The sequence below is a fragment of the Excalfactoria chinensis genome, chromosome 1 (assembly GCF_039878825.1).
Source record: "Excalfactoria chinensis isolate bCotChi1 chromosome 1, bCotChi1.hap2, whole genome shotgun sequence".
Classification (NCBI taxonomy): domain Eukaryota; kingdom Metazoa; phylum Chordata; class Aves; order Galliformes; family Phasianidae; genus Excalfactoria; species Excalfactoria chinensis.
Genome location: NC_092825.1, coordinates 29467945 through 29481103, shown reverse-complemented (window position 1 = coordinate 29481103; position 13159 = coordinate 29467945). Strand labels below are relative to the sequence as shown.

Here is a 13159-nt window from a genome sequence, read left to right as displayed (position 1 = left end):
CCCAGAGTGTCTTTCTCTCAGTGTCAGAGCTCATGTGAGGCTGCTAGAGAAATCAGGAAACACAGCTCTGCTGTGCACTGTGCCTTTGCACCCAAACAGCCTGTCTCAAGATTTCATAATACGGAATACTGTAATACTCCTCACTGTCACCATCTCAGCTGCCTACATGCTGAGCATGACAGCCATCTGATGCTTGTGGTATCCCTAGCCCAAACCCCTGCAACTCGTCTTCCTCAGTGGGAGGAAGACAGTGTTGTCACCACAGTGACCCCAGCTGAGGTGCACAAAAGTACTCCTATCTCTTTACCAGAGATAGTTGTCATGTAGGACCCATCCACATACCTGAGGTGAGATGGCCATCTCCAATGTACTGGATGTCAGTAGCTCCCACCACCACCTCCATACCCTATGTTCTCCCCAGCAGCAGCTCACTCACTGCCCAGAACATCTCCCATGAACATGCATGTGCTCTTCCAGTTGCACTGAAAAGGCCACAAAATCTGATTTTAAATGGTTAAAAACAACAACAACAACAAAGCTTATAGGACCTCCAGGTCATTCTGCTTCAGGTGTTTGACAGGTTTCTGGTAATACACAAAGGGAGTTTGCTCTGGACCTCCAGCAGGGGCTGCCTGAGACATTCAGGAGCCTCAGCATTGATGTAGATGGAATTATGCTGTCCTGTTAGTATGCCTGTACTTTAATAACATTTTGTATTACTTCTCAAGTGAGTCTCAAGTTCAGGACAGTTCACATCTTGTTTAACATACACTGAAACTAGAAAAAATAAATTCTAAAATATAATTTTCTTTTCCATTCTAAATTAAGATCTTCTTCTTTTAAAATACACTCATCAATCATTTGATATGATATCATTCCAGACCATTTAATCTGTATAATTCCTTTAGAAAGCAACATTTCTCAGTGCTTAACTAAACATTCTTGGAACAAGAATTCATTCTGTATTTTACCCTTTCAGCCTAAGAAATCAACCACCTTTGTTGCACATGTGTTTTGTTTTATTTGGCTCATTGTTTCCCTTGGTTTAGAGATCAAAAAAAAAAAAAAACAAAAAAAAAAAGATCTCTACTGTAAAAATAAGCTCTGTGTGGGTCAAAAGAAGATAAAGGGAGGATAGGGGACCATTTCATTGTATATGAGTTGTATCTAATGGCTTTATTAAGTGTGCTTCAGATGCTTTGCATTAAACTTAATTTAAAGAATGCTGAATGAGCGCCAAAATCAACTGCACTGTTGGATGAATGGAATCGCTGCACTCAAGTTCTGATTTATTCTGACATAAAATAGCTTGCCTGCAATTAAAGGTTCATTATTCTACCCAAGGACACAAGTAAACACTAATCATAAGGAATTAAATCACCATAATGGTTTGTATAAATCCTATGATCAATTTTTATTCACCTAGTTTTATGCTTCTATCAGCCATTACAAATTCATATTAATATTGATAGTTGCCACAGGCACACATCAAATATTTTCTTTTTGCCTCATTCCAATCAGCTTGAACTTAGTTACAGCCTACTTATCTTCCTCGGTCTGTTACACCATCTTTTTATTGCACGTTTCTACTTATGTATCTACCCACCTCATTTTTCCTTTGTCCACCAAGTGATGTTACCATTTCTTTCTTACTAACATATATTCATAGGAAAAGAAAAACAAAGTAATGAAAGATTCACAAAGAAAAACACAGGCTGATTTTCCAAGTGTAATAAGTGCTGGAACATATTAGCTCAGAATGCCACAACAGTCCCTTATCTGCTTCTGCTGTATTAGCACACAGCAGCAGCCTCAAAAAACTTCCTCTTTCTAAAAATTTCCATTCAGGTTCCTGGAAAACTTGATCAAAACAAAGTGGTAGTTTTTTGCCTGGACTGAGTGAAGAGAAATCACACTTTCCCAAGAATAAATTAATGTTAAAGCACCAAAATGTGCAAATTTTTCATACTGATTGATTTTGGTGTGATTTTTGAAGGGGAAAATAAGAAAGGTGACTTGGAAGCAAAATTTAATCAAATGAGCAAAGTGTAATAGCTATTTACCCAAGAGGCGGAAAATGCCAAAGGTTGCGTGTTTAACCTTAATTCACTGAATCTTTATTCTAACCACAGCTATTGCTTATTTGGTCAAAATAAATGATTTTGTTCCCTACCTCATGTTTGCTCAGCAAACTGTGAGCACTGGAAGACTGTTCAGAGTTGGCCACCTCTAACTGCACTGTCTGGAGCAATTGCTGAGATTTGTCTGTGGGACAGATCATTTTATTTACCAGTATCTCAGCTGATTATGGCTGCAATAGAATATAGTACTAATATATAACAGAGGAGAGGAGAGGAGAGGAGAGGAGAGGAGAGGAGAGGAGAGGAGAGGAGAGGAGAGGAGAGGAGAGGAGAGGAGAGGAAAGGAGAGGAGAGGAGAGGAGAGGAGAGGAGAGGAGAGGAGAGGAGAGGAGAGGAGAGGAGAGGAGAGGAGAGGAGAGGAGAGGAGAGGAGAGGAGAGGAGAGGAGAGGAGAGGAGAGGAGAGGAGAGGAGAGGAGAGGAGAGGAGAGGAGAGGAGAAGACATTTTGTATATTCTTTGTTGACCAATAACCATCAAAATATGATTGTTAGTCAGGTTTTTCACAAAGTTAATGCTTGCTAAAAATGTTCTTTGATGTGGAGAAGTTACTCCACAAATCTTAGCGCTTTTTCATAAAGCTTACTGTATGCAGTATATGTTTATACTAATAAAAAAATTACCTCAACTAGACTATCCACCAGTAAAATGATGAATAGCAATTGAGAGTATATCATCTGTCTTCCCAAACTGCATTTCATCTGTGAAGAGAAATTACAATAATAAAAATTTTAGTTGACATGTCAATAAATAAGAAGTCATGAAAAGTTAGGATCGATTTTTCTTTTGTCCTTTAATCTGTTCTGAATGTTCTTAGGTATGTAGTAAGATGTCTGTCTTAACTAAATGAGCACACATTTTTCCTTGTGAAAAACATTCATTTGCAAATAATACGTGCAAAATATTCAACTAGTATGCAGAATTTACTCCCTTATGAATACAATTTTCATATTTTTTTAAGTTGCCTAATTAATTATACTAATCTATTTGTATTTCTCTGTCCTCATTCTGTCATTAAGAGCACTAAGATGTTCATGTTTTATTTTTCTCCTTTGAAATGTGTGTGGTTTGTAAATTTGATTGTAGATCAAACTAGATATTTGTGAGTCTTTGTTAATTTGTTCCTTTGGTGACCTTGAAGAGAAGAATCTAATCAAATGATCTAATGTTGTCTAGGCAAGAATTAAGTAACCATTCTTATTAGTGCTTCAGTTAACCCCCGTGAGACAACTCATGTGAATCAAATGAACAGGATTAAGCTTGCTGATCACTAACAAGTTTGTGTGATGTCAAAATGGCACTGATGTAATATGAATATTAAAAATCAAGCTAAGGAGAGAATTTTGATTCTGAGGATCGTTATTCTAATTTAGATGACTCACAACTCATATAATGCAAAGATTGCCTCTACTAATGTAAAGTTGCAGTTCATCAAATCAAAAGGACAGTGGTCTGTTAGTATTTGAATTCTGGCACTTAGACATGAGGAATATCCTTTGATTACATTTGTACAGCTACTAACACACAGGTCTTGCAACCTCAGGGTTAGTGACTACCCCTTTGCCGTGAATCAAAGAAAGAGTTCATCTGCAATTGTATCAACTAGAGCAATAAGACCTGGGAGGAGGTTACCACAGAATGTACTAAACCCCAAATATTCAAAATTAAACTTAGACTTTGCCCCTTATTCATCAGATATCACAAGTTCTTTCAACAGATCTTACATAATAAATGCCATAATACATAAATTATATTGATCCAGGAGGTAAAAAAAAGATAATGTGTTTACTGTGAGTGTGTTTACTTCTGTTCAGGCCCCATGAAATTTCACTTTCCTTTAACCCAAGGAGATGGTGCAGAGAGTCACATTTCACAGGGGACATGTCAACAGAGGGAACTGTAAATGCCAGCACACATCACCTGTGGCTGAGTATCTCTTCTCTCGTTAGAATCATCATGTTATGCAGCATGAGTAATTGTTCAGCTTTGCTTTTCAATGTTCTTCAGGCTTTCCACAAGTTCTATGACACCAGGTGTTGTACTCAGTGTTCTCAGAACAGTTAGTGGCACTCAGACTGGCAGGGTACAGGCCACTTACATGCTGCAACAGCTGATGGTCCACACATCAGTGGTTCCCACAAAAGCAGATAATATACTTTTCAAGATTGTTTTCCTGCCTTCAGTGTGTTTCTCTATGAATAAACTAAACCACAGCCAAAGGAAAGTAGGCACTCCATCAGCATGGTGGAGCTCACTTCATAGATAATTCCAAAGTATGGTATTTCAATCAGATGCAGCAAAGATATAATTTGTCAGTCAGAGTGACTTAAAAAATAATGATAATAACAATGAAAACATACTATTTTGGGAGGTTTTACAGCTAAGTGAGAAGAACTGAGCACAATTTCATCTTTGGTTGGGATTTGAGAAAAATGATTGGGAAACTGTTTTCCCTAGATTCCACCTGATGTCCCACAAATCCTGAAGCAAGAAGGATACCCTACAGAACTGGCAATGTGACTGTTGGCAGAGTTGTGTTGGGACTTGGCTTCAAAGTGATGAGCCCAAGGACTACCACAGAAATCAGTTCCATCAACTGTGTGGAACAGCCCCAGACACAGCCATACCAACACAAATATAATCATGCCAGCAATTATGAGAGGGCAGAAACACATGAGTCCAGCACTTACACCACGGAAAAAGGCTGTACAACCACAACCACAATCTGCTTAGCTTCAGGAATTGCTGTGAAATGCATGCTGAGCTAGAATGATCAAAAGGGAGATGAGAGAAGGCTGCAGAGGAACATCAAGAAATTGACCTTTCCACCCAGTCCTGCTATGAGCATTTGTTTCAAACAACAGCTGTTTTCTATAAAGCTGACTTGAAAATTGGTGCCTTCCTAATTCTGAGAGAATTTGTTCACTTCATCTTTTTACTGGCAAAAGAACTGTTATTGCTTTTTGTTCCCACCAGCCCTGCAAGAGCCACCTCAGTACTGAGGAGGTGAACTGGAGTCTATTTTGGCATAAACCAGAAAGAACACAGCTTGATGTCAGGTCTCTGGGTGAATTTTCATTGCTGGCAATCAAGAAAGTCAAGGTTTTATTTGTAAATTAAATGAGAGTTCTACAAGAAAGTCATTGGGAAGAAAAAAAAAATAGTACTAAAGCAAACATGGAACCCTACCATGTCATTTGCAGTCTCTTTATGGAAGAGAGCACACTTTATGTAATGCAAGTTGAGTTATAAATAATATTATTGTTTATTTCAGCCAAAGAGCTGTACCTCATTTAATTAAGAGAATGGATGTGCTTGTGTTGTGTTACTCATTACTATATTGTAAAATATATCGGTAATGATATTCTATGAAAAAATTACTGCACTGGCAGGGAAAACAAGACAAAAAAGAACTTACCCAAAATATTTCCAGTAAAAAGATAAATGCAGAGTATTTGATCTCTTTTTTCCTTTAAATCAGATAGCTGAAATTTTAAAGAAAAAGGAGTAGAGGAAGAAATATGAATTCACAGATGTGGCTTTGAAATGCAATTTTTGAAATGGACCATTTGTATCAATAAGTCTCTTAGACAGGTTTAGCTGTTTCCTATATCAATTCAGGACTCAGTGTGTTCCATTCCCTTGGCTGGGAATGCTTATACTCCGCAGTAAGCTATGTAATACTATATCCGTTTCTAAGGCTTACTAATTTCAGAGGCCATTGATAATGAATTACTACGTGATGTCAAACAGGAATGTTTAATGCAAAAGGGAAATAATCATTCCATTTCAAATACTGTAAATGAAAGCACCACACAAACACAGAACTAGAACAAAATTGTCATCTTGTCCATAAATCTAAGAAGGCAATGGTTGAAGTTTTACGGTATTTCCCACATGAATGCTGACACTTAATTTCTACAAAGATAGCACAAACTTTTTTTTTCAGAAAGAAAACTAGAAATGAGATTTTAAGGAAAATAAAACTCTACGCAGAATAAAAGAGTAATTTTTAATAACATCTCATAATATTTGGAACAGATTGTTTAATTCAGGAGTAAAGCAGGTAGAAGAAAAGTCAAGAATAAATAAATTCTTGTGATGCAAGTTAATAAGGCAAAGGGATGTGACATGACTTGATTTTTAATGACTGGTTGCACCCAGTGAATATCTACTCCAAAATGAATAGTGAGATGTGATATTTCCATGGCTCACTGTTGTGGCTGCTGTTTCATGCAGGGAAGAGGTTGAGGCAGGGACCTCCCCCTCAGATCAGAGACCAAAGTCCAACCAACAGTCTGTACTCATGCCAAATACCATTTTTAATAAATTCAGTTATAAATAGAAACTTGTCTATTCAGGCCATGGATTCAAAGACAGCTGAGTGTGATGCTGGTCAAGTCCCACCTCTGGCTGTCACTAGTTACAGAAGCGATACGGTACACTTCTATTTGGGTAGCCACATAAACAGACCTTTGGCTCACTTAGATACGGGTTGTTGAGGGTTTACTGGCATGGATTTACATCGACAAGGAAATGAAACAGCATAGATATACCTCCATGACTGCTAAACACAAGGATCTCAAGTCAATACAAGAAAATTAAAGCCAGCTTTGATAAGCTACTTACATGTCTACAACTACAGTGAGCATATAAAAGTAGATCTTTAATCATAATCTAGATTATAATTATTTTATAATCAGTTCAGGTTATTATTTCAATCATCTGAGAATCTGAGAACTGAAACCAACAATTCCTAGTTTTCAGTATCTTGCAAACTTGTGGGGGATGTCAACACAAGTGACAATCAGCAGGCCAATGTCGAGTCCAATAGACACCAAAGATAAAAGAAGGAAACGAATGGTACCCTCTACACAGAACCAGAATTGCAGAGGTATTACTGCTTGGAAAGGAGAGTTGAAGATGGGAAGCTAAGGCACAGTTCAGGTGCTCTGCAATAAATTGTATGACCATGGGAACATGGTTTACATTATCCCTAGGCTGGCCAACGGTACAGTCAAAACTGAGCATCATGAGCATCTCAAAGAAAATTTTGAACCGCAATAGAATAGAAAAGTCTGTTGTAAATCCTGGCACAGGCACCTTTCAGCGGTGTTCGTCTAGAACCATTTGAATCATTCCTTCTCACCAGAATAGCAGCAAGAGTTGTACCCACTAATAATCAGAGGTTAAATGTATCCTAATGCAGTACTTCAGGGAGGAAAGACATCCATCCTTCTGAGGTCTGCAGAGGGCACAGATTTCTGGGGCATATGGAGAGTTGAGCTTCACTCAGAAGTACCCAGGTCCCAAGGCAGGGGAGAGGCTTACGAGCCATGGCCAGGGCTTCTTGGATCTGGGGCATGGAAAGCACCATTTTTCTGGGGATCATCCCTTCTGTTGTTGTGCATCATCACTTACTGTGGACATAAATAATGCTTCATGAGAGGAAAATAAAAAACACATTAGGGAAACTGCTGTAAATGAAATAAATTACATTTGAGGTGGATGCAGCCCATAAGATTCCTACATAAGATTTTTAAACATCTTTGGGGAAGAAATATGTTTGTTTATTTTGTGTGTATACATATATATGTATGTATATACACTTAGAGCCATTAACTAAATCTCCAATTTTGTTACTAACAATATTATCATCATAATTAAGGTTTTTGCATTTCTGTATCATAGGAGAGGACCTTCCTGAACATTCTTATTTCAGAATGTCATGAATTCTAAGGACAAATGAAAGGAGCGTGCCAAGGTAATGAAGAGTTCGCTGGTTAGCAAACAGGAAGAGACTGGGAGTTCCAGGATGGTAGCAGGGGCTTTATGGAATGCAGCAGTAGTTTTAACCTTTTAACATGATTAGAATTTCAGAGGTATCTAAAAGAAAAAAATTTGACAGTGGAATTAACTTCATTAAACAGAATCCCTATTTATTTGGAAGTCATTAGAAGTCTGGAAATTCAAAATAATCAAATGCTATTGGCAAAATAAGACAGTGATAAACATTCACCAGTAAGCTAAAAACACAGTTTTAGCCATAGAGAAGTTATTAAAAGTATGTTCCATGATAGCAAACTTTTTCATTCTCCATGTAATATAAATTTATATAAATTTATATATAAAATTCTGATAATCCACACAAGTCTGTGAGTTTTGAGCATAGAAAAAACATCACTTTGAGTATGAAGAAGAATGCATGTTTGAAGACATAAATTTCAGTAATTCAGGGGCAGCACCATTTTAACCCTAGTTAAGTATATAACTTTTTGTTATACTGTATAGCAAAGTATTTTGAAAATAATATGAAACTGATAGATGTTTATCTCATATTCAGGTACATTTCTTCAGAAACATTTGCTGTATCTTAGAAGCAGCATATCTGCAATGTGATGCAGGAGTTGCCATGGTGAGTTCACATCTCTTATTTAATGCTGCACCTGAGTAAATAGACATTGCAACAATCTGGTAGAGGTGCTGCTAGTAATGTTATGTCAGCATTTCTATAATAAACACTTATTTTCATGTTGCAGCTACTCCAAAAACAAAGACAACTGTTTCTCTGCAAAATCCAGAGGCCTTTGCACTCATCTATTTTATCTTTTCACAGCTTCAATCGATTTCTGAAATCCTCTGCCATAAAAATGAAATAAAAAATTAGTGAGTTTGTTTCTATCCTTCTGTTCTTGGTGATTTTCATGGCAGTCATAATGCTTTCTATTTATAAAAATACTTACTAAAATTGGGGAGGTTAATTTTCATTTCACCGTTCCAGTCTGTGCCAGTAGGCATTTAATCAGGCATTCACTGCATTATTTGTTTTACAGCCCTTCTGTGCTGTTATAGTGGTACAAAGAGACTTTTGTGTAAAGAAGAATCAGGTCTTTAGTTCTTGTATCTAAAGGCTCAATTTAACTAAATGGCATCAGAAATTTAACTTGTGGACTCTGGTGTATTCTTCCTGAGGAATTATTTTTTTTTATTTTTTTTTTTTGAGTTGTTCTCCAGAATAACACAGAAGAAAGAAGTGCGTTGCTGAAAGTAATAAAACATGTTTAACTTTTTGTCCCATATTTGTTTTTCTAATAGTTTATTTTGAAAAATAGTAAGTAACTTTCTGAGAAGATTTTTCTCTATGAGAGTCCCCCATGCATGTCAGGATAACTCTTACATTATGCATTTGTATAAATTTGTATGTTGAAATAATTAAATGCTTTTGTTTTGTGAGTTTAACTAAAATAACTTTTGTAGAAAATGTCTACGTTAATCAAAATTGGCTTGTTTCAAAAATTACATTTTTGAAACAAAACCATCTTTGAATCAAAACTATTTTCTGTACACATGCATTTTTGTTTGGAAATGATGGGATTAATTATTGGTGGAAAAGTCAACAAACACAATTAATTGGGATTGAAGCTCATAAATCAAGGAGTTTCTGAAAACCAAAGATCTTACTCTGATTCACAAGGGAGCAAATCATAAAATCACAACAGATGTGTTTCAGAAATTGCCTTAACTAAACTTGGAAGCTGGGTGATACCCACCATAAACAAAGGCCATTCATCTAAAATGGAGTCATAGGAATCCTTGAAGTAATTCTAACGGTGTTTTCAGGTTATGACCAATTAGGCTTATTCATCAGTGTGCAAGAAATTCCTCTAAGATACTGAGTCAGCATATTTGACACTTTCTTTCACCACAGAAAGAAAGACTGGAAGGAGAAGACTGGTGGTCTTCAGTGAAAAGGTTTTCAGTCTGCAAGGATGAAACTCCATATAATATCAGCAGAGTAAAGAGCTGCAGCTCCATCAATCTCATTCATGATAAGACATGTATGGGTTTTTCAAATCAGTGGCTGCAAAGGAGTAGACTTGTGCTGTCTTGAGAAAAGCAACAAATACCAGTGTGATGCATCAGTGTGCTCCAGCCTCCATCATCTGGTGGAGAGGTCAGTGGCTACATGTTGAACAAGTAAAAGCTTCCCTGGTCAGTACCAAGCAAAAACATTCTGTGTATACCCTTCAGATGGCAAAGTTATCTATTATAATGTCTAAAACCTACAAGAGTTGGAGTTCATACCAGATCTGTGCTTAGGAAGTTGTGCGATATTATTTACTTTATGTACCACTTTTCTGAGACACAATGGATCACTATGAAGTCAACCAAACATTTTCATTGCTTTTCTTCTGTAATAAATCAAGCGCTTCTTAGTGAACCTCAATGGTTTGCAAAGCTTATTGTTGTTATCTTCTCTATTCTTATGAGAGAAAATCAGGTAAATCTGTAAATTCAACCTCATATGTACATATTTACTACAAATCTTATAGGATACAATTGGGTCACAAATTCTAGTTCTTGAAAGTCACACAACAGACACTCTTAGTACATAATTTGACATGACTGTAGCCTATTGCTATAAACTACTAGTACCAGAAAGCAAAAATTCAGATAATAATATGGGTATTTGGTAATATTAACCACATTAAAAAATAAATAGTATTATCCAAGTATGTATAGTTCAGAGAAGGGAAAGATTCACCATCTTGGCAATACTTTGATTTTCTCTTTCAAATCATGGAATGCATCGACTTATGTCAGATATCAGCTGGTAGGTCATATCACAGTTAAAGCATTCAGATTTTGAGGAAAGGTATAAAAAATTTAAGACTTATGCTCTTTGGAAATATATTAAGAAAGTTTAAGTTCAGATATGCAATTGAAAGATGAGTACTCATAGATGATTTTAACCAATCAAAAACATTCACCAAGCACTACCTGAATTTCACATTGTGAAATAAGGAGGAAAATAATATTGGACTTTTTCTATCACCAGAACCAAAAACTGGGACTTAAAGTATCACGTCATTGCCACTGATGAGTTTTGCAGGCAGTAACAGTCAAGATTACTATCTATCATTCATTCCACTGTTTGGATTTCATAACTACCATGGCCAGTTTCTCTATAAACCATATAAAAACTGTAGGGGGAAAAAAAAAAAAAAAAAAAAACCACCAACAAAAAAAAAATACATTTTCATAAGACTGCATCAAAAATATACTATATTCCTGCTTTTTTTTTAGCCATCTCTGACCTTAATTTATAGAACAATTCTGATTCCCACTATAGCTCATTTTCTATTAGTTTTCTCTCATTTATACAGAAATTAGATTGGAAGATTTAAAAGTAATACTTCAGAAATAAATGTTAAAGGCACTGAAATAAAAAAAAAAAAAAATAACTAGGGGAGGGGAGAATAATTTTTTTAATTTAAAAAAGAAAAAGAAAAAAAAAGAAAATTCTGCTTTGGTTCTCAAGCCCCCCACAGAAGTCCTGTCAAGAGGGCATAGCTTTATCCTTCTTTCAAATCAGATTAATATGCAACTTTCTGATTAGTGGAACAAAAATGCTGGATGCAGCAGAAATATGTTTGTTTTTTAATTGATTTTCTTTTTCTTTTTCTTTTTTTTTTTTTTTTCACTTTTGCAGCAAAAACATTAAGGTATGATGGGGTTACTCAGATAGACCTTCCTTTGCCAGTAGTAAGTGTTTAGTTTACAGGAGTATATCAGGATGCAGTCTATGTTTCTACTTCACAATTTAATCTCCATTGACAGTGCAGGTGGAGACACAAAGCAAACAAATAGGTAAGCAGCTGATGGACACTTCTAGTTTGATTTGATACAGGTGTCACAAACTCTCACACATCTTAACAGCATGATTTGTCTTGTACTCTTTGTTTCCATTTTATTATAAAAACATAATCTCTGTCCTGAGCACTTTTGTTTGTGTGGCACTCAATGTACTATTTTGTTAGCTCTAGTCTTCTTCCGTGCAAGAGTGAAGTTGGTCACATGTATAAATGCTACCCACAGCAGTAGAAGAGACACTGGATCGAGCTCCTTCTGACAACTTACATCTTTGGCCAGGGGTGGAGGAAAGGAGTAATGACACCACCTCAGCCATCAACTATTAATGATCTGCCTTTTTCTCACTCCTTACTCCTTTCTGTGGAATTTCTAGAATTGCTCCAAGAGAGGAGTCCTTTGAGAAGCTTCTCCAGCTAATTACAGTCAGGTGCTGACAGGCTGAAGTGATTCCCTTGCAAACACTGGCAGAAGAAAAGCTAAAACAGAGCCTAGAAAGGAAGTGTAAAATGTAACTGGCTCAGGAGATGTAAACTTTCCCCTGTAGGTCACAGTGCTGAACTAAGTCCAGAACGGGAGTGACTAAAAATTTTCTGTTGTTCTGCTAAGGATGCTGTGTGTAGCTAAGTGATAGCTAGTACAGCTGTACGCATCATAAAATTCTTAGTATCAGTGTCACTTACTCACAGGTTAAAAATCACAACCAGACCTCAAACAAGTTGTATATCTTGAATTGAAATTATATTCTCTGCACAGTAATTCTTGTTTCCTTCTTCCCAAAATGGGGAAGCTAGAGTAGCCAGATCTTTAACATCAAGCCAAATATGGACAAGTAGGAGCTTCTACAAACACTTCTAGAAATAGAAGTATATTCATTTTCAAATGTAAATGTGACTAAGCAGCAGTACACACAGACATTGCATCTGTGCAGGAATATGGAAAGTTTTCACACTCCTATTTCAACAGAATCATAGAAAGCAAATTTCTCACTTACCACGGAGCACTACTTGCAATAACAAAACAAATTTTGTCTTCTGAGCCTCCTTGTTTTGCTGGAATGGAGGTGGGGAGAAATCCAGTCCAGTTCATCAACATGTTTAAATAGCGCCTTTGAGAAAGGATTCAGAAGCAAATATGTACCGTTGCACTGGGCAGCTGCTCCGGTGGATTTCCAGTTAAACAAACATCTATTGCAAGGTACGTCTCGTAATGAGGTTGTTTTCTCAAAACTTTTTCTAGGGTCATGGTCATCACCTGGGAATTGTGTTTTTCAGATTTACGAAATTACTAATCAATATTTGAGCTAAATTACACAATGGTATAGGAAACTATAATGGTATATGAAAGTGCAGCACATAAAAGTAAAAATT

The 13159-nt window shown here is 36.5% G+C and overlaps 1 protein-coding gene across 1 annotated transcript in view; it reads left to right on the top strand.

The window, feature by feature from the left end:
• The first annotated feature begins 12916 nt into the window (after positions 1–12916).
• SLC38A4 (solute carrier family 38 member 4) overlaps positions 12917–13159 on the top strand; it is a 32173-nt gene continuing 31930 nt past the window's right edge. Inside the window, exon 1 of the mRNA XM_072353201.1 lies at positions 12917–12986. The gene's annotated coding sequence lies outside the window, so the exon portion shown is untranslated. The remainder of the gene's footprint in view (positions 12987–13159) is intronic.